The sequence below is a fragment of the Sapajus apella genome, unplaced genomic scaffold (assembly GCF_009761245.1).
Source record: "Sapajus apella isolate SASKATOON/1434 unplaced genomic scaffold, GSC_monkey_1.0 scaffold89, whole genome shotgun sequence".
Lineage (NCBI taxonomy): Eukaryota > Metazoa > Chordata > Mammalia > Primates > Cebidae > Sapajus > Sapajus apella.
In genome coordinates this window covers 7,557,331-7,578,251 of record NW_022437029.1, presented here as the reverse complement: position 1 = coordinate 7,578,251, position 20,921 = coordinate 7,557,331, and the positions used below count along the sequence as shown (strand labels likewise).

Here is a 20,921-nt window from a genome sequence, read left to right as displayed (position 1 = left end):
ATTTGAGGGAAGCTAACATTCTTGGGTATTTAGAGTGGAGCACGAAGATCCTGTCCCTCCTGGCTTTGCTGGCTGGGGACAGTGCCAGCACGACAGCAGCAGCCTCTTGTTAGAAAGATGCTTCCAATTCCTACATTCTCCTCACTGAGCTATTTTGCCAATGAAATAAGCAAACAGAACTTTGACATTAGATGTTTTCCTCTGCTAGATCAACTAAAGTCTTCTTGCCTTTTGGGTCTTTTATGCCTCCTCTGACCATGCAAAGTGAAATACAAAGTGAAAGATGCCTTTCCCCATCTATTCTTATTGAAGTGTTTTCTGATATAATTTTTTGTACATTTGATCCTATCCTAAGAGATGGGGATCTTGACTCTACTGCCTTTCTACTCTCTGAGTTGAGAACAGGTGCTATATAAATGCTGGTTGAATGAATGCTGGCAGGTTAATTTTATGTAAATTCCTTTCTCCACATATTTTGTTTTGCAACAATGCAGAAGATTTCAGGTCATTTTCTTTAAGAATGAGAAGTCCTTTTGGATTAATGTGTGTTATTGATTATTTAATGGCCTCTTTATAAAATTAATTCAATAATATCAAGATATGTATTATCTCTCAACACAGTGAAGAATGTTGAAATAATAATACACACATCTTTTGGAAGCTCAGGTGCCAGTGATGAAAATGCCACAAAAATAATCATCTGATAAAGTAAGTAAAATTGTAACTACTCAAAGAAAATAACAGTATATTTTTATGGTTATTTTTCTAGAGCCATGCACAGCGTGCAGCATATTGTTTGTACTTGAGAACCGACGTTCTAGGGAGGGAAGAGGGCGATTATGTGACTCCTTAAAGGTGGTTACACGCTTAACAAAAGAGTAAGGACAGATATTCCCTATATCTAAATGGAAGGTTTTAATGGGCCCATCCAATCCCATTTTCCTAAGACAGCATTCTCCGACTCATAAAGCCATTCGAATTAGACAGATACAGGTATTCACGCTCATTATGTATGAGATTTTCCCTTACTTGAATTTCTGTGTAAATTCAATCAGAAAGATCAGGGCTTGGCAAACCTTTTCTGTAGAGAAGCACATCATAAATATTTCAGGCAGTCACTCAGTCCTGCTGTTTTAACACAAAAGCAGGCATAGGAAATGTAAAAAGGAATGCATATTGCTATGTTCCAATAAATCTTTATTTACAAAAACAAGCAGTGGGGCAGAATTGGTCTGATGGCTGTAGCTTGCCATCCACACTGATAGATGACTGGTGTGAGGCTGTTTTGTTTAATATATGAAATTTGAATTAACCATTTTTCTAAATATGTTGAAAGTATATGTAATATTGCCCTTGTTTTTATAACTAGGTAATGATATTGATTACACATAAAATATACATAAATAAATAAAATTGCATATCTATGTAGTTTGCGTCATTCATATATTGTGTCATTCAATAATGTAGGTAGACTGTTTGAAAATTCTAAAAGTAGTGGGGAGATTTGGGAGCTATGGCTTTTATTCCTAGCTCATTTTTTACTTTATTGTCTTTGGCAAATCACAGAATAGTTACACACTACAGCCTTAAATATAGGTACAACACTATCCACATGGCCCCTGACCTCATGTTCATATGCTAGGTGCCTTTGCATTGCTTGTGACTTTCAGATCAATTTTCAGGATATACGAAAGTACCCAGTAGAGGCCAGGGACAGCAGCTCATGCCTGTAATCCCAGCACTTTGGGAGACCGAGAGAGTTGGATCACGAGGTCAGGAGTTCAAGACTATCCTGGCCAATATGGTGAAACCCCATGTCTACTAAAAATATAAAAATTAGTTGGGCATGGTGGCAGATGCCTGTAATCCCATCTACCAGGGAGGCTAAGGCAGGAGAATTGCTTGAACCCAGGAGGTGGAGGTTTCAGTGAACTGAGATTGTGCCACTGTGTGCCAGCCTGGGTGACAGAGCAAGACTCTGTTTTGCAAAAAAAAAAAAAAAAAAAAAAAAAAAAAAGAAAGAAAGAAAGGAAGGCAGTGGCAAGTAGAATGCTATAGATTTAAAGGTTCTCTATTCATTAGGATTCTCCAAAGAAAGAAACAGTAAGACATACATAGATACATAAAAGGAGGTTTATTGTGGGAATTGGTTCATGAGATCATAGAGACGAAGAAATCCCACAATTTTTTTTGTTTATAAGCTGGAGATTCTGGAAAAGTGGTGATGTAATTCTTCCTGAGTCTGAGGTGTAAGAACTAGGGGAGCTGATTGTGTAAGTTTCAATCTGAAGTTGCAGACCTGAGAAACTGAAGGACCTCTGGCATAAGTCCTGAAATGTGAAGGCCTGGGAACCAAGAAATCCAATGTCTGAGGGCAGGAGATGAACGTCCCAGTTCCAGAAGAGAGAAGAATATTCCCTTCCTCCATATTTTTGCTCTACTTAGTCCCTCAACGGGTCAGATGATGGCTGCTCACATTGATGAGGGAAGATGTTCTTTACTCAGTCTATTGATTAAAATGCCCATCTATTCTGAAAACACCCTCACAGATCCACCCAGAAATGATACTTTATCAGCTATCAGGGTATCTCTTAGCTCAGTCAAGTTGATACCTAAAATTACCCATCACGGTCCTCTAAACAGGAGGAGGTGCTGTGGGTGCTGGGGCAGAAGGCAACCTTAGTCAATGTCAAGTGGGATCAATCTTGACCAATACAAAGTGTGGCTAAAACATACATTTCAGACTTCTGAGAGAAGAGGCAAAACCAGCGGGAGAACACTTATGGAGAAACAGGGAAATTATAAAGAAAAATAAAATACACTCAGCTTAGTTATTCAAGACTACAGTGGCTAATTTTCTAGGAGATGCCGTGAAAAACTGGCCAAAAGTTTCAGATATTGGCAAAAAAAAAGTTAAGAGTCTGGACCAAATAGAGACAACCCCAAATCTTTGAGATACAAAAAGAAAAAGAAACAGGCATTGTTTTGTGCTCCTCTCCCTACCTCATTTCCCGGGAATGCAGACTTTTCCGACCTCTTCACTTAGTCTCCGGTGCTATCCTTGATCCATTCCATTCTTCATAAAATGTCCTTCATAAAAGTTGCTAATGTACAGCCTTCAGCCATACAAATTGTCCTGCTGTTTTCCTTCTAGCTTTTAATTCTCCTATTGTGATGCCTGCAGACACCGTAGACCACTGTTTATTTTGTATCCTTATCCATAACATCTTGGCTCCAAATTAAGGTCCTTAAGCTATCTAAATTGTTCTGCTAACCAAGCTAAATCCCAGAGCTTAGAGCGGTTACAGGAAAAGTTTCCTATATCTCATCCTGGTGCTGTAATTGAAATTAAAGTAAATGATTCACACAGTGCACATTAATGTTGGCGCAGCTCCCTCTGCCTTCTTCCCAAATGACATTATGAGTTATGCCAAACTAAACTCATTTCCATTTTTGATATGGTTAATGAGTGGTAGATGAGGAGAATGCCATTGACAGAGTATAACTTGATTTCAGCCAGGCATTTAGGGCAAACAATGACTCTCAGACTTTTCTTTTGGACATGACAGATAAATGTTAACAGCATGATACAAGAGTATTTGAATAAAAATTACCAAGACTTGATTAATTGCTTGGTGAGAAACAGAAAAAATTCTGTTTCTAGTTGTTTTCCTCAATGGTATTATCAACAAGGCAACTGAAATTAACATTTGGATATTGACAGTAGTTTAATTTTTAGAGAATAGAATAACCTAAGATAAAGAATTTATATTGGGTAAGAGAACTACGTTTTGAAGGAGTCTTAGTGAAATTATTCTCAACAACCAAAAACAAAGTTTTATGTATGTTACAACATAATAAAGGGAAAGTTATGCCACCATGAAAGCCTGCTTTTAAAGATTGGTGCCAAGGCATTTTTTAAAGGAAGATAAAACCTTATGTATACATATTGTGTGTGTATGTATAAATATGTAGTACGGAGGAAAAAAGACTGGACGGAAACATACTTTCATTTCAAATGCTATCTCTAAATAATGGGATTAAGTTTACTTTTTTTATTTTACTTTCCAACATTTTCTAAAATTTAGGCAATAATGGTATTACTTTTCAATAATAATTTTTAAAAAGATACCAGTAATGGATAAATTTAAAAACCTGGTCAAAACCAACTAGTAAAATTGAGCAAGGATGAACATAATGCCATGCATTTCCCTTCCAGAATCCACGTTGGCCCACAAGCTGGCCCCTGTCACACAACCCACTTGGACATAGTGTCCCACAGCTCCCCACTTAGCCCATCTCCGGCTCTCACTTCTGGTTCCAATCTAATTGGAACCCCAATAGTGGTTGATGCTGAGCTCCATACAGTAAGTGCCAAGTGTGGTCATGAGTGCATGCCACTGCTTATTTTCCCAAGAACAGAGTGAGTTTTTCAATATGTAGAACCTTGTGAAATCAGGACTAGCACCTCGTGTTTGTCATGCTCACCACCATCTTATTAAAGTGTCCAGTCTCTCGTTTGGTGTTAAAGTTGTTTGATAATGCTTTTCAAAGCACAGACTTAACATACTGGTTGCAAGATTTTTATATGTCCATTTCTTTCTGTATATCATCAGTTAGTGGTAAAATTTCAACATTTTTCCTCAAAACAAGGAGAATCATTAAAATTATGGCAGCATGTTGAAAATAACATATAGGTTAACAATTTTAAAAAGTCCCTTTTGTAAAAAGAGAGAAGTCATAATATTGAATTTTTACCGTTTAATGAGATATTTAAATTACATATAATCAAGAATAGGTCTATTATTTCAAATGACTTCAAGGCTCTGGTATGAAGGGTGAAATAGAGAATTCTCTGAAGATATTCCTGCAGCCTGCCTATCTTCCAGACTCAGTATCCTAATGACAGCATTTCTTTCCCACCCTTAACTGGAAAAGAATCTGCAGGGACCAGATAAAAGGAGAAGTGACTTCTTTATGTTTTTTTTTTTTCACATGCAGGTGATTCATTGAAGGTCAGCTCCAATTAGGATTTCATTTTTTATTAAGACCCCTCACCCAAATTCTCTGTAGGTGGATTCTGGTCAACAGCAGGTTCTTGGATCTGGTAGAAATGGAGGACAGGGGTATCTTAGACAGCCAATTTTGGGTTTCCTTTTTTTTCCCCCTGTTATATCCAGAGTTCACTGAACCGACCATATGCTGAATAGTGTTTTAACCAATAGTAGAGTGCCCAGAGCTGAGAATTGAGAACTTTCACCAGTCAGTGACATCGTATCAGAAATCAAGTGGGTCCTCCTTCTAATTTTTTTTTTTAAAGGAATGTGGTACAGTAAAGAGTATCTCTCTATGTCCAGAGAGAATAATTTTCTAGAATACAGAATGGAGAGTTGTTTTTATTTAGAGACAAAGTTTTGACATGTACTCTGCTATCTTGGATGCACCAATGAAAAAGTACTTTTTCCTAAAATTTTGCTTTGTCTTGTATAAATCCTGAGATTTCTGTGCTCAACTACAGTCTAGTTAAAGACTAAACATGGTGTGTGAAATTAGCACCTTGACTGGGTAGTAAGTCGTTTCTAGCTCTTTTGGAACTAGAAATATGAGGACCAAAAGAATTACTCTGGTATATCTGACTAACAAGAAATTTACCAAAAAAAACAAAAAAAAAAAACAAAAAAAACAAACAAACAAACAAAAAAAAAAACTGCAGATGTTGATGGGAGGTGCTGTACTAAAGTCATCCAGGAGGATTAGGGTCAAGTCTTATATGCCAGGACTAGCTGCTTTTTTTTTTCAAACATGACTCTTTTATCCAGCAACAGTGAGTATTTTCTTCTTACTTTCCTAAATTATAAGCCAACCAACCCGATGGTCCTGGGGAAAAAAAAGAAAAAAAACATGTGGTCTGGTAAATTATTTGTACCTGTTTGCCAGACTGCCTTAGTCTAAGGTGTGTTGTATTATTTATTACAATGTATAAATATTTATTAAGCATACAGCATATCTTTTCTCCAAAGAAGAAAAAAAAGTCAACAACAAACAGACAATACTCTAAAACTCTTTTCTGTACACTACCAAACTGAAAATTCCAGGTAGATTACAGTCTGAAGCAGCAGCACACTGTTTTGAATCCTGCATGTCACAGACAAGCTCCCCTCTTGGTTCCACCCAGGGTGACTCTCATTTTTATTTCTGGTACAGGTGTGCTCAACACAGCATGTCTCCATGACCCAAGGGAAACTTCCAGGGGTCTCTGAATGGGGAGATATTTATTAGAACTTAAAAAATTATAAGCTTTTCAGAAATTCAGTTCTGCTTATCCTTTGTTTTAATAACAGAAATTACAAATAATTATCGTAGCTAAACCATTTAGAGTAATAAAAATAAACTCATAATTTTTTCTATTTATTAAGCATGAATAACATAATATATTTTGGTTAAGAAGTCACTTTAAAATATTTATTTCAAGATGCTCTTGAAGTAGTCTCGTCCACAAAATCCAGTGAAGGAATTCTAGTATTTTTGGTTGACAGATTAAGTAGTAAAATATTTGTAGTCATGTCATTGCTCATATTTCTATTTTTCTTCTCATGGATTCTGGAATAGTATCTAAACATTAGGTTCAGTTAAAATTTTATTATTTTTAGGTTTTGGTGTCTATGAACTGATAATATGCAGTTCTTTGTTATAGCTTTGTTGCTCTTCTTTGAGAATGCGTCAGATAAACATAAACAGGACACACAAACGCACACAAAGACACACACACACACACACACACACACACTCTTTCCTTAACAACATTTGAGTCTCAAAGGCACTACACTAGACAAATAAGGAAAATATTCTCTCACATCATGCTAGATAAAAATTCAAGAGTGGAATTCATAAATTAAATACAGAGTAGTGACTACAAAATTCCGTAAAACTAGAAAGCGACACCCTAACCAAAGCTCAACTGAAGCTCCATGAGGGTTTGACCAATGCCTGTTTATTTTCACTGCTGTTTCACAGCTGCCTGGCACAACAGTTAACATATGCATATTTGAAGAACAAATAAATGGATGACAAAACAAATGAGTATGTTAATGTAGGAATAAATGAATTGCTTTGCTAATTTTACCAATAAAATATTGGCAATTTGGAAAATCCTGATGCTAAACTGTAAAGAAAAGATTCTATAATTAACATATGCTTCAAAATCTCAAAGTAACTTAGTTTTTATTACTGAAGCAATGCTACTCCAATTGTTTTAGGATAACCAGAAAATACAGCATGCAAGAAGTAATAATCATCCAAATCTAAGAAATAAATATTGTTGAAATCTCGGAATGTCTTTTTCCACATTTACTTCTGCAAGTCTGTGAAAATCTAGGAAAGTTTTACTCTAATGTACATACGGGTTTTTGCAACGAGTTATTCCCAGATAAAATATATTATGGGCACATTTCCGTGTTCATAGAATTATCATTGACATCATTTTTAATGGTGCTATGTCAATTGAATTTTCGCTACTATCTTAATTTTTGAATCAGCTTTAAGTTAGTCATTATTATTATTATTATTTCAGATGGTTATTCACCCCATGACACACATTCTACTTTGGAGAATCATTCTGTTCCAAATTTATCCAAGATTTACTGTGGATGAAAAAAGCGAGTTCTAGACCCTTTTTGCCTTGCTTGTGGTGCAATGTACTGCTTGCATCTGTTGCTCTGACTCGAAAATCTCAGTAATGCCTGGAGCTTGAAAGGAGCTGGAGAGGAGACTGTGATCTTTGTTTTTCCTAAAATCTCTGTTAAAGAGAAAATGTCATTTGTTTTAGTTTATTAAGATGTAAAACGGCTATAAAATGTAATGTGTAAATATACATCATCGACAAGTGGCTTAATTGTCTTCCCTTAAAACATTTACTCAGTGGTCCCATATTAAAATATATTCTTCAGTAATAGTCAGTCTCCTTGGGAATACATGAAGCAGCATATTAGGAAATAAGATATATTTTACATGTGCATAACTATCTTTGTGAAGCAAATCCTCCTTGTAAGTTGAGATATTAACTGAAATAATTATAATAAAAATAACATTATGGATATGTTATGTTTTGTGTAAAAGCTGTAATCATAACTAAAGGGAAAAAAATCTTTACGTTAAGTTAAAATTCAGTAGACCAATTTGATTTTGCATGGATTAATTCTCTTGTTCTTTTTAAGGTGCTTTTATTTTCCCAATAGAAAGTGTGCTTTTAACCATAACAGTTACCTTGCAAATAAATATTTTTCAAAACTAAAGTAAATTCTCCACTCTGCTTGATTACAAAGCTTATTTAGTTCAGAGTAGTGTTGCAAATAGTCACTCACCCTTTGGTCCTGGAAAAGTAATGATTTATGCCAAGCACAAGGCAGGAAATATACTTAATTTATTCATTGCACAACCTATACACCACCTCAGGGTGGGGTGGTAGGGAAGGCTGGAAAAACATTGTGAGCTAATAAATTATTTCTCCTTGTTTGGAAGCCTGTCACTATGGTATACTGCTAGTAAAGCTTACAAATGATTTTTATTCTGGAGATGTTGATAAAAAAAGGAAAACATTGAGCTGTATGATTAAGCTCTGCCTATTTTTCTTTACAAAATTTCAATAGGAAGATGGATTATTAATTAGGCTTTCACCAGAAAATTGTGAGCAATGAATCTACATAAAAGTAATCCAAAATTTCCATGATTTTTTCTTTTTCTCAAATGTGAAAATTTGTTTTCCTGATTTCTGGACTGTCTTCATGTTAGTATTCTCCGCAAATGTCAACATTTGAATAAACTTCCCAGATCCTACTCCTAGACAGACGTCTACATGGTTGACATAATCCAGATAATTCATGCAAAAATACGCAAATAAAAAACTCTTCTTATTGCCTTTGTAACATTTTTATTTCTTTTTTCTTGACCTGAATTACCCCCATATTAGATCTCTGTAGAGCACCAATTCAAAAATAAATATTAACCCAACACTTTATTTTGTGTTGTGTAGACTTGGCAATGTACAGCCAATAAAAGCTACGTTACAGCATCTGAACACTCAATTTAACCCTGAAAATTTGCATTTATAATTGATGGTTATGTTTAGCTGATTAACAGTATAGAGAAACACTCTGAAGATTACCAGTGAATTCCACTTATTTTGTAAAATAAACCCTAAGTAAGACACTGGTTGAATTTCAATCTACTCGCGATGAGATGGATTATAAGGAATTTCATGTGTAGACTCCTAAATTAATTTCTCTAAAATAAGATAAACACCAAGAGGCAAAAAGTTAAAGAAATAAACTCAGCAAACATAATGACATAGTAAAAAGATTATTTGGTCATATTGAAATAGCTCAAGTGCTATTGCTGAATGTCTTGAAGCTTTCAAAGACAAGTAATTTAACATTACATACATTTAAGTTAAAAAAATTAAATGGGCCCATCGATGCTGATGATGCTGAATGAATCTCAGAATATTAAAGAATAATGTTGATGATGCTGAATGAACCTCAAAATATCAAACAAATTTAGCATTAAACAATTTAAGAAAAAATAAAAGGGCCCTCTGAAGAAATATTTTCCCTCAATGTTTGTGTCGTCTTATAATTTTTAAAATAAAATCCCCATGATAAAGGACTTCCTGCAATAAGAGTTAGTGAAATACAGTAATTAATATTTTCATATTTATTTATTGCATTTGATTTCATTTTAGATAGAAACAAAAATTTAAAATCCACTTTCTTCATTGTTACTGAAAACTTTAAATTTTATCATTGAAGTGAGAATGGGAAGACAGAAAAACCTACTCAAACATTCACTTTAACTGAATAAGTATTTCATTTGATCAAAAGTGATGAATGAAACTTTCGTTGCTGTTATTATTGATAACTTTGTGAATTATCGTAGATTTTGAGGGAAGAAATAAGAAAAGGAAGTCTAAATACAGAAGAAGCAGTAGGGTATAGTGACATGGGTATTGATTACAATCACTTAAATAAGACCTTTTCTAGACTTCCAACAAGCCACATACAGTGTTTTTCATTTATTCAGTGTACACATATTAAGCTTATAGCAAACACAATCCTGTGCAGGATGCTGTGGTTGATACAAAGGTGACTATGAATTTTATTTCTTTATAGCTCTCCTTTCTTCCAGAAATAATTTTAGGTGGTACAAAGACATAAAACACAGCCCTTATGGAAAATAATATGGAGGTTCCAAAAGAAATTAAAAAATAATTTCCCTTTTGGGTATATACCAAAAAGAAACGGAGTCTCCAGCAGTAAACATCCTACACTCTTGTATTCAGTGCAGTATTATTCACAATAGCCAAGATACAAAATCAACCTAAGTGGTCGTCATCAGACAAATGGACAAATAAACTGTGGGGTGTGTGTGTGTGCGTGTGTGTGGTGTTTATAGTGTGCATATGTATGGAATATTATTCAGCCTTAAAAAAGAAGGAGATCTTGTAATTTGCCACAGCATGGGTAACCTGGAGGACATATGTTACGTGAAATAAGCCAGACACAAAAATAAAAATATTGCACGATTTTCTACATGGTCTTTTTAAGTCGAATATGCAGAGATAGGCAATAAAACCATGGTTTCAAAAGTTGAGAGTGGCTGGAGAAAATGAGAAGATATAGCCTAAAGGAAATGTAACAGATATGTAGAACAAATGTTCTAAAGATCTAACATACCGTATAAAGACCATCATTATTATTTATAGCTACAGTGGACGGTATTCAGGACTTTTGCTAAATAGTCCAGATTATAGCTGCTTTGCCACAGAGGGGCAAATGGACAACTATGTGAGATGTTGAATGTGTTTATTTGCTTCACTATAGTAACCATCTTACTGTATATACGCATCTCAAAACATCATTTTGTATACCTTAAATATACACAATAAAATTTATTAAAACAAATAAAAAAAAAAACTCCAAGCAAAACAGAACCAACATAATGCTTGAAATATATATGTATATTTTTTGCATCTTTTCCTCACCTTATTCACATAGGATCCCAATTCTCTTTAAAAACATGAGGGTCGGGATTTTCGGCCCCAAGCAAGCAGGGAGAGGGGTGCTTCCCTGGAGGTTGGCCGATGGGTTCTGATGCTCTTAAAACAGCAGCAGGCGCCAATGGGGCAGCAAGGGCCAAAGTTGCAACAGCAGCGAGGGATGATTGTGCCTGCCCTAAGAGCCCTCGCAGATTGGCTCTCAGCTCCAGTGACGCTGCCCGATTCCACACCCCAAAAGACTTTTAATCACTGATGTAATGCTTAACTAATAGCAGCCTGGGTTTAGTCAACACACTACACCGTGAATGATTAGATTTTCAGAGCATTTTTTTTCTTGTTACTCTCCACAGCACCCACAACAATCAAGAACTCTTATTGACTCAAAGCGACCTGATTTAAATTAAATAATGATGGAGTCAATAGTTTGCTAATGGCTAACAGAAATGACAGGGATTGTTACTTTATTATTATTACTATTATTTCGGCCGGTGCTTTTGTTTCTCTCTTATTTGAAAATAAAGAAGATATAATGGGCATGAAAGAGAGAGAAACAAATTAGGCATTTGAATGCGCCTCCATGTTATAACCTGTCTTTTTGAAAATATAAATTCTTCTCACAAGAGCATATCTATGACTCATGTTAGACAAATTTTTATTTTGCTTTAGCATAATTGAACATCCCGAAAGCAGAGCAAAAACATATTACACGTAACGATTAGGTAGCAGTTCACCATTAACAAAAAGGTATGAGTGCAGGTAAGATGGCCTCAGGATGTCTTGAATATATTTACTTATTTTAACAGTCTAAGCTAAGGCAAACACAAACATGGTGAACTAAGCTGACCCTTCGGTAAGGTCATAGGTTCTCAGGAACATTCTAAATATCTTCATATATGTGCTTGTGCATATATCTAAAGATCTTTAGATATATGCACAAGCACATATATGGAAATCATCTTCTAAAATGACTTTGACTCCCAGAAATAAATAAGCATATATTTCCTATAATCTTTCAGACAAATCCACAGGTCTTCCTTGCTTATATTTGCCCCAGTCTAACTTTCTTTTGGCATATTTTCAATATAATTTGTCACTTCCACTCATTTATCTCACTCCTATATTCATATAGTTTTATATATGTGCCTTATTGCTAAGAACATTCAACTAATTACACAATAAGGTATTTCCTCATTCCTTTATTTATGTATCTGTTTCACAAAGGTCCACTGATGATATATTTCTTTTGTCTGAAACTAAAGCTAAATCACAACAAAGAGCCAAAGATGATTGAAACAAATTCTGTGGTGTTATACATTCCTAATCTCTGCCCAATACTAGTCCCCGTCTTTCTCCCTTTTTCCCCAGGCTTAGGATATTTGTCAGTTTCTTGACTTGAGATTGTGAGCCTACAGGGCAGATGTGATGTAGTGTTCCGTCATTCTGCATGGCTCAGAGCATGATGTTGGTGCTTACAGAAATGTGAAACATAATACCAATAATAATTGCATGCAATGCATTCAGAAAATGTTCATTAAATAACAGTTACGTAGTAGCCAGCTTTGTGTCTTCCTGCGAATACAGATCAGTGTGTGTGTGTGTGTGTGTGTGTGTGTGTGCGTGCACGCGCGCGCATGCGTGTCTGTATGTGAATGTGTGTGCAGGTATGTAAGTGTGTATCCAAATACACCCATCCCCACCCCACACACATAGATTTAGGAAAAATGCATAACCATTTCTCCTTTGTTTCTATATGCTGTTTTTACTGTCATACTGAAAACTAAGTCTCTAATCATTTCTTATACATTATCAAAATGCCATATATTTCAGCTGTGTGTCCAGCTTTGGGTAGACAGTATAGGAAAATAGAGGAAAAAATTCCTCTATTCAGGAATCAGCCCTGAATAGAGCCCGCTTTTTCAACATTAGTAAAAATAATTTCATCTTTATATTTTATTTTAGGTAACCAGATTTAATTAAAGTAAAAATAATCATGTTCTCATATAAATCATTTACCAATTAGTGAACAATAGTGAACTATAAAATGTTTCATGATGTTTAATTTTTATTTTTCTTATTAAATTCCTAGTGTGAATCACATGAGACACAAACACAAGTCTTCACGTGGGCCTTTAAACTATCTATGGGTAGTAAAACAAGATTATAATCGATCAGTGTTGTGCCAGTACATGACTTGATAGAATAAAATACAGCTAGTTTACAAAACCTGGAATGCATTAATTAGGACTTTATGATTTTGGAATGAAAACCACGCAGGTGGCATTACTCATATTCTTTATAGAATTTCTGTTTTTAAGATGATCTGAGATAGATATTTTTGAGGTTTCTTGCTATCTCTATAACAGTGAAAAGAAAATTGGGGCATTTTTTGTTGTTTTTTTAAATCTCTAAAAGGCAGCCCTGCCCTACTTTCACCTGAACATAACTTCACATTTTATTATCACATTCAGAACAAAGGCTGCTGCACATGAAGTTTCAATTGCTCCAACGAAAATCCATCTGATGCTGTATGGTTCTGTACTAAACAGATCCTAATTTGGTCTGAAAAGAAAATTAAATCCAAGCAAGAATTCAGAAAGAAAAACAAAGAAACTAGGATTTCTTTTGTATCCTCTAGGGAAAAAAAAAATGTTGGGCATGTGGAATATTACAAAGAATTAAGGCACAAAATGTGATTCCATCTTAAAGAAAAATAACGTTTAATGAGGACTTACTATGTAGAAGACATGGTTCTGAGTATCCTACATGAATCATTTCACGTAATTATCCAACAGTCCTACAATGCAGGTGTTATGTGCCCCAGAGTTACAATGGATGTAAGCATTTAAGACTCAGAGAGGTTACGTGACACATTTTTCTCACACAGTGACTAAGTAGTATAACAAACATTCAGATTTAGGCAAGTCGAATTTCTTTTCTTTTCTTTTCTTTTTTTTCCAATGTTGAGTCTCTGTCATTAGACTGGAGTGCACTGGAGCGATCTTGGATCTCGGCTCACTGCAAACTCCGCCTACCGGATTCAAATGATTCTCCTGCCTCAGCTTCCTGAGTAGCTGGGACTACGGGTGCACACCACCACACCTAGCTAATTTTTGTATTTTTAGTTAGACCCACGGGATTTCACCATGTAGGCCAGGATGCTCTCCATCTCTTGACCTCGTGATCTGCCTGCCTCAGCCTCCAAACGTGCTGGGATTACAGGAGTGAGCCAGGGGGCCTGGCTAAGGCAAGTTGAATTTCATCTGCACTTAACTATTTCAACTAATATTTTTGTATCAACTTAGCCAACAAGAGAAACTTAGTATTTATGAATATTATAGACAAAGCAAGATTTCAAAATCCTAAATGATTATTGGATATTTGGGGTAAGATATATGGTCTATTTTTCTTTTGCAATAAAATGCTGGCTAGTAAATCTAGCATAGAGCAAGGTAAGAAAGTTTAAATCCCTTCCTTTGGCTTTTTTAGCAGCTTCGGTAGAATAGTTCAAATGGCTGACTAAATTAAATTTTGGGAAGAATAGTGGTTCGGTTGATTGGCAAGCCTGTTTTCCATTGATATAGACAATTAAAATCTTATGCAAAAAGATTAAGTTTATTTTACAATGTTTCAGTTTCTGTTATACTAACCACAAGTTGATTTTTCCTGTCTTTTTTCCCTTTCATTTATAGACCATGGCCAGAAAGTATTCTGCTGCTTTGTTATATGTCAACAGCAACTGCAATTAGAAATATGTTGTAAGTCTACTACATGGTAATAGCATCCAAGACAAATCATAGCTGGGCTGCAGATGGCAGCTTCTCTTCAGAAAGGCATTCTTTCTTTTCTCAATGCAGTAACTGTTGCACTTCCCTAGTAGAAGAACCTGTATTGTGGAAATGATGTAAGTTCCACTATGGTTTGAGCACATAAGAGAAAAAAAAAGGTTAGTAAAATTTGAAATGGTTTGAAAAATAATTGTCTGCCAAAATACAATTTGCTTCTCAGAATTAAGAAAAAAAAAAAACAAAACTCCACCCATATTCACCATTCAAGCTCTTCCTTAGGACTTTCTTATATCCTTGCTTCACTTTCTGTATTTTAAATCTGATGGACTATCCCTGAATGCATTCAAGTCATATAAAGTACAGCCAAAGGCACAAATGATGAAAAGTTATACAAAACCAGGATATAACTCAGAATGAAAACAAGTTATATGAATGAAAGGGTTGCAACCTGAGTGTAATATTTGTTTCGTTTGATGTTTGATGAGCCAGTTCTTGTTGGTAGGGGCTTAGTTTCATTTCCTTGGCCTCAATCTTGGACTTATAGAAAATGTATGTCCCAGGCCGGGCATGGCAGCTCATGCCTGAAATCCCAGCACTTTGGGAGGCTGAGGCGGGTGGATCACCTGAGGTCAGGAGTTCGAGAGTAGCGTGATCCATCTGGTGAAACCCCGTCTCTACTAAACATACAAAAATTAGCCGGGCATGGTAGTATGTGCCTGTAATCCCAGCTACTTGGGAGGGTGAGACAGGTGACTCATTTGAACTCAGGAGGTGGAGGTTGCAGTAAGCCAAGATTGTGTCACTGCACTCCAGCTTGGGGACAGAGAGACTCCATCTCAAAAAAAATTATATATATGTCTCACAAGTTAGTTTGAGATCATTCTCATTCTCATTCCATGGAAAGACAATATAATGAAAAGTATCTGGGGTCTACCAGATAAAACATAAGCCTTCGTTATGACTGAAGGTCATTTGGGTACCAGGGTAAGTCAGCAGGTATCAAATGGAGCAACAGAGAGGTGGGGAGTCTCCATCTTCAGAGACAAATCTGGGCATACTTTTAAAATACTTAATTTGTGCTAGGAACCCTTCCACTACTTATTCTGTACCTCAGGTGGTCACTGTCTTTTTATTTCCCGCAAGTGTACTGCCCCTGAGGGTAGACCATCATCTAAGCGTTAACTATCTATCGAAATCTGCCCAGCCTTAAACTTACTAAATAAAAATAATTATAATGTTTGAAATCACAATGATAGCCATAAGAGATATTGACTGAGCAGTTTCTATGGAATATTTACTCTTCTGAAGGCTTCATAACTATTTGCCTACTTATTTCTTACCACAATTTTATGAGATACATAGTTTTATTGAATCATTCTATGAATAAGAGAACTAAAGTCTTCCTAGAAAAATTACAAATGAGAAAGAAAATAATCAGTAAAACAATTCACATAAAGCTTTAAATGGCTGGTAACCTTCAGAAATTTCTGGAATGAGAAATACTCTTGTTATCTCTGATGTTTCCTAATTGACAAACTTTAACTCAATAGAAGAAACAAATTAGAAAAACATCATGCAGTAGTTAGAGGAAAGGCATTTGAAAAAGTCAACAGGCATACAGGATAAAAACTTGGAGCAATTAAAAAAAACACAAGGGAACCTCCTCAACTTAATAAAGAACGTCTAACAAAACCAGCAGCTAATATCACAATTCCTGGTGAAAAACTGGCCACATTCCTCCAAGATCATGACTAAAGCAATGATATCCTCTCTCACCACTCTTATTCAACAGTGTATGGGAAGTCCTAGTTGGCCAAGACAGAAAATAAAATAAACCACACACAGATTGGGAAGGAAAATATATTATGTTCATTAACAGGTGATATAATCATCTCTATAGAAATCCCTAAAGAATGAATTTAATAACTCATAAAAGGTAAAAGCCTCCAAGAATAATAAGCAAGTGTAGTTAAGTTTCAGGATACGAGGTTAATATGCAAAAGTAAATTGTTTTCTGTTTGCCAACAATGAACAGTAGGAGCTTGAATTTTAAAAAAATATCCTTTATAACAGGACAAGAAAGAAAAGAAGGAAGGAAGGAAAGAAGGAAGGAAGGAAGGGAGGGAGGGAGGAGGAAAGAAAGAAAGAAAGAAAGAAAGAAAGAAAGAAAGAAAGAAAGAAAGAAAGAAAGAAAGAAAGAAAGAAAGAAAGAAAGAAAGGAAAGAAAGAAAGAAAGAAAGAAAGAAAGAAAGAAAGAAAGAAAGAAGGAAAGAAAGAAAAGGAAAGAAAGAAGAGAGAGAGAAAGAAAGAGAAAGAAAGAAAGAGGAAGGAAGGAAGGAAGAAGAAAGGAAGGGAGGGAGGGAGGGAAAGAAAGACCAACATAGGCTTACATCTAGCAAAGCAGGAACAGGATCTATCTACAAAATTCTGATAAATGAAATCAAAGATCTAAATAAATGGTGAGATACTGCATGTTCATGAATTGAAAAACTCAGTAACATAAAAAATCAATAATATGGTAATACATCAGTCCCTCCCAACATGATCTGTAGATTCAACACCATTTCAATCAACATCCCAGCAGGCTATTTTACAGATATCAACAAAGCAATTGTATAGTTTATATAAAAAGACCAATGATTTGGAACAGCCAATGTAATACTGAAGAACAACAAGGTAAGGGGACGCACAATAACCAATTTGAAGACATAATTAAAAGTTACAATAATTAAGACAGTATGGTATTTGTAGAAAAATAGATACATGAACCAATGTGAAAGAATAGAAAGCTCAAAATGGACTCATGCATATATAACCTCATCTTTGACAATCAGAATAAAATATTTATTTTCAGTAAATCTTGCTGAAACTTTTGGACGTTCATATTTTTTAAAAAGGCAGATCTTATAACTTTCACAAAGTTAATTCAAAATGGAACATATACGTAAAAGGAAAATGCAAAATTATGAAACTTCTGGAAGAAAATATGGGAGAAAATCTATATGATCTTGGGTTTAAGAATGGTATTTTACATTCAACACACAAAACAAAACTGATGAAAGGAAATTTGGTTTGACTTTATTAAAATTAAAAGCCTGTATTCTGTGAAAGGCACTGTTAAGAGAATCAAGACAGGAAATAATCTCTAAAATAATATTTTCAAAAAATATATCTTATAAAGAACTTGCATGTTCTTTATGTATATAGAACATACAAGGAAATGAAGGCTCAACATACAAAATCACTAACTCAATTTTAAAAATGGGTAAGGGATATGAAAAGGCATCTTACCAAAGATATTAGATAGTAAATATACATATGAGATATACTCAATATCAGTGATCTTCAGAGAATTGCAAATAGAACAATGAAATAGCGATACACATTAAAATTACTAAAATCCAAACACTGAAAATATCAAATGACAGCAAGGATGTGGAGATCTTATTCTTTGCTGGTGGAAACGCAAAATGTATAGACACTTTGGAAGATAGTTTGGCAATTTCTTGCAAATCTAAACATAGTCTTTCCATATGATCCAGCAATTGGGTTCCTAGGTATTTATCCAACTGATTTGAAAACATGTCCACACAAAAGCCTGCACATAAATGTTTATCTCATCTTTATTCATAATCACCAGAAGCTGGAACCAACCAATATTTTCTTCCATAGGTGAATGAGTAAACAAACCATGGTATATACATACAACGGAATATTTGTTGTTTAGAAATTTAAAAGTGAGCCTTCAATTCATAAAAAGATGTGGATAAATCTTAAGTACATATTGCTAACTGAAAGAAGCTAGGTTGTAAATGTTATATATTGTTATGTATTGTATATTATATGACATTTGAGAGAGGCAAAACACTAGAGATGGTAAACAGAGTAGTGGTTTCCAGGATAGAATGAAGAGAGTGACAAGGGGGTCTAACTATGTTATGAATGTGGGAAAGAATCTCACTGAAGGCAGTGGGGAAAATGATATTAACCTAAGTAACTTGGAGATGAGTGAAATTTCTTAGATTAAATGCAAAAGGACCTACACTCTTGTTGATAAAGTGTTTGCCCATAGATATATGGCTTAACAGTTCTGATGCCATTGTGCATGTATACTGGAATTGAGCCACTATGTAAGAGAATGAGCAATTGTGGGAACCATGATTTTTAGGATTCGAGTAGGAAGATTCAGAAAGCAAAGAAGTAACCCAGTTTGCCTATTACCACCTCAACCTTGTCCCTACTCTGCCATAGGGCAAGCCATTCTAAGCTATTTCTGAACTTTATAGTTTTTAAAAATTACTTTTAAAATTGTCTATTTCTAAACCTCTAAACATTCTTCTTTCTCTTATTAGAATCATTATTATGTAATAAATTAGTAATATATAAATTTAATCCTAGCAACCATCATTGTCTAAACACTTGATAAATATTATCTCACTTTGTTTTTATAACAACCGCATGAGGAAAACAGTACTCTAATTCTCAAGATAACCATGCTCTCACAGTGGACTTAGTCATTCCCGAAGTTGACAACTATTTTTGAGCAACTGCAAGATGCCAGTCCTTGGGGAGTCACCAGGTACATGGTGATAAGCAAATTTTCAGGGGCCATGTTTCAAGAAAACTTATAGTCTCTATTGAAAGACAAATGCTGTACAAGGAGACATACTTGTGTGCAATTTAAGTATCAGTTTATAAAAGAAATGAACCAAGGGAGGGCCTTTACTAGTTAAGTGGAGAAAGCAGGCGCTCTAAAGAACTCACAGGTAAATGGGGGTACAAAGCATATAAAAATCTCAGAGTCCATGAGAGTGGAGGGCGATATGAAAATATGTTCCTGGCAGAGGAAACAGACAATGTGATGATGCCAAGGCAAAAACTCTCTTGTTACTGTAGAAACTAATAAGAATTAGTATCTGGAAGAGCAGGCTTACTATCATAGGATTATCAAACTCCATAGTTATTGCTTTTGCTCAAACCAGAACACTACAGAATCTCTCCTATAAACATTTTCTCCTGCGTATAAAAGGTGCTCACTATGGAAAATCAACAAAAGTCAGAAAACACTAGAAGAAAGCAACAATAATCAGTAATCGCATTATGTACAGAAGCCAAATATTTTAGTAAACTTTCAAGTATGCCATACTTTAAAAAATACCTTCTTGTTAGTAATTTGTATGGTTTTCTTAATTTTATGTTATTACATAAATTTTAGGTGAATATAAATAATATTTTGTTTATATTTCTAGTAAATTTCTCAGGATAAATTATTCAAAATGGAAATACTCTGCCAAACAGAATAAGCATTTTTAAGATTGTTGATACGTATTGCTGAGTTGCCCCACCAAAGTCTGTTTATTCATTTCCATTTGCATCAGAATTGTATGACAGGCCTTGGTTCCTTATACTCTGGGCAACCTGAAAAAGTTTTTATGTTCTTTTATTACTTTTTTTTTTTTTTGTGGATAGGCAAAATGTAGATATTTTAGATTTATTTTGCATGCTCTTTGACTTTTGACTTCTTCATCTGTGAATTTTTATACATATTCTTTGACCCTGTTCTTATGGGAAATAAATTAATCAATTATTTCAGTGGTAGTTATTAACTTTGTCTATGTTAATTTAAAATATGACTAAGCTGAATATATTTATTTATCCTGTTTCTGAACTTTGTCTTACACTTATTTATCTTTGTTCTACTTACACTACTATAGTACTGTTTAACTTATCATAGCTTTATAACATACTTTAGTACCTGATACTGCTAAACTCTCATGTGATTCTTCTATTTTAAACTTTTATTTGCCTTTTTATCTTAATGTATTTTTCCAATTTTTTGTTAATCTTAAAATAATTCATTATTTTTGTTGTTATTGAAATTTTATTGTACTTATATATTTAACTTAGAAATAATTATATTTATATGTGTAATTTTGCACAGTTCAATTTTATACAAGATATTTTGATTAACAACTTCATGTTTTTAAGAATTCTTGATGTTCTGACAATATTTTTAGTGTTCTTCCTATAAGAATTAATTATTGAAACCTGCTTCTGAATAAATGTAATTTTCCCTTCCCCAAAAC

At 34.6% G+C, this 20,921-nt stretch overlaps 1 long non-coding RNA gene across 1 annotated transcript in view; it reads right to left on the bottom strand.

The window, feature by feature from the left end:
* Window positions 1-11,203, bottom strand: part of LOC116534819 — a 99,823-nt gene extending 88,620 nt beyond the window's left edge. The window contains exon 1 of the long non-coding RNA XR_004261884.1: window positions 11,036-11,203. This is a non-coding gene — a long non-coding RNA (uncharacterized LOC116534819). The remainder of the gene's footprint in view (window positions 1-11,035) is intronic.
* Between the last annotated feature and the right edge of the window lie 9,718 nt (window positions 11,204-20,921).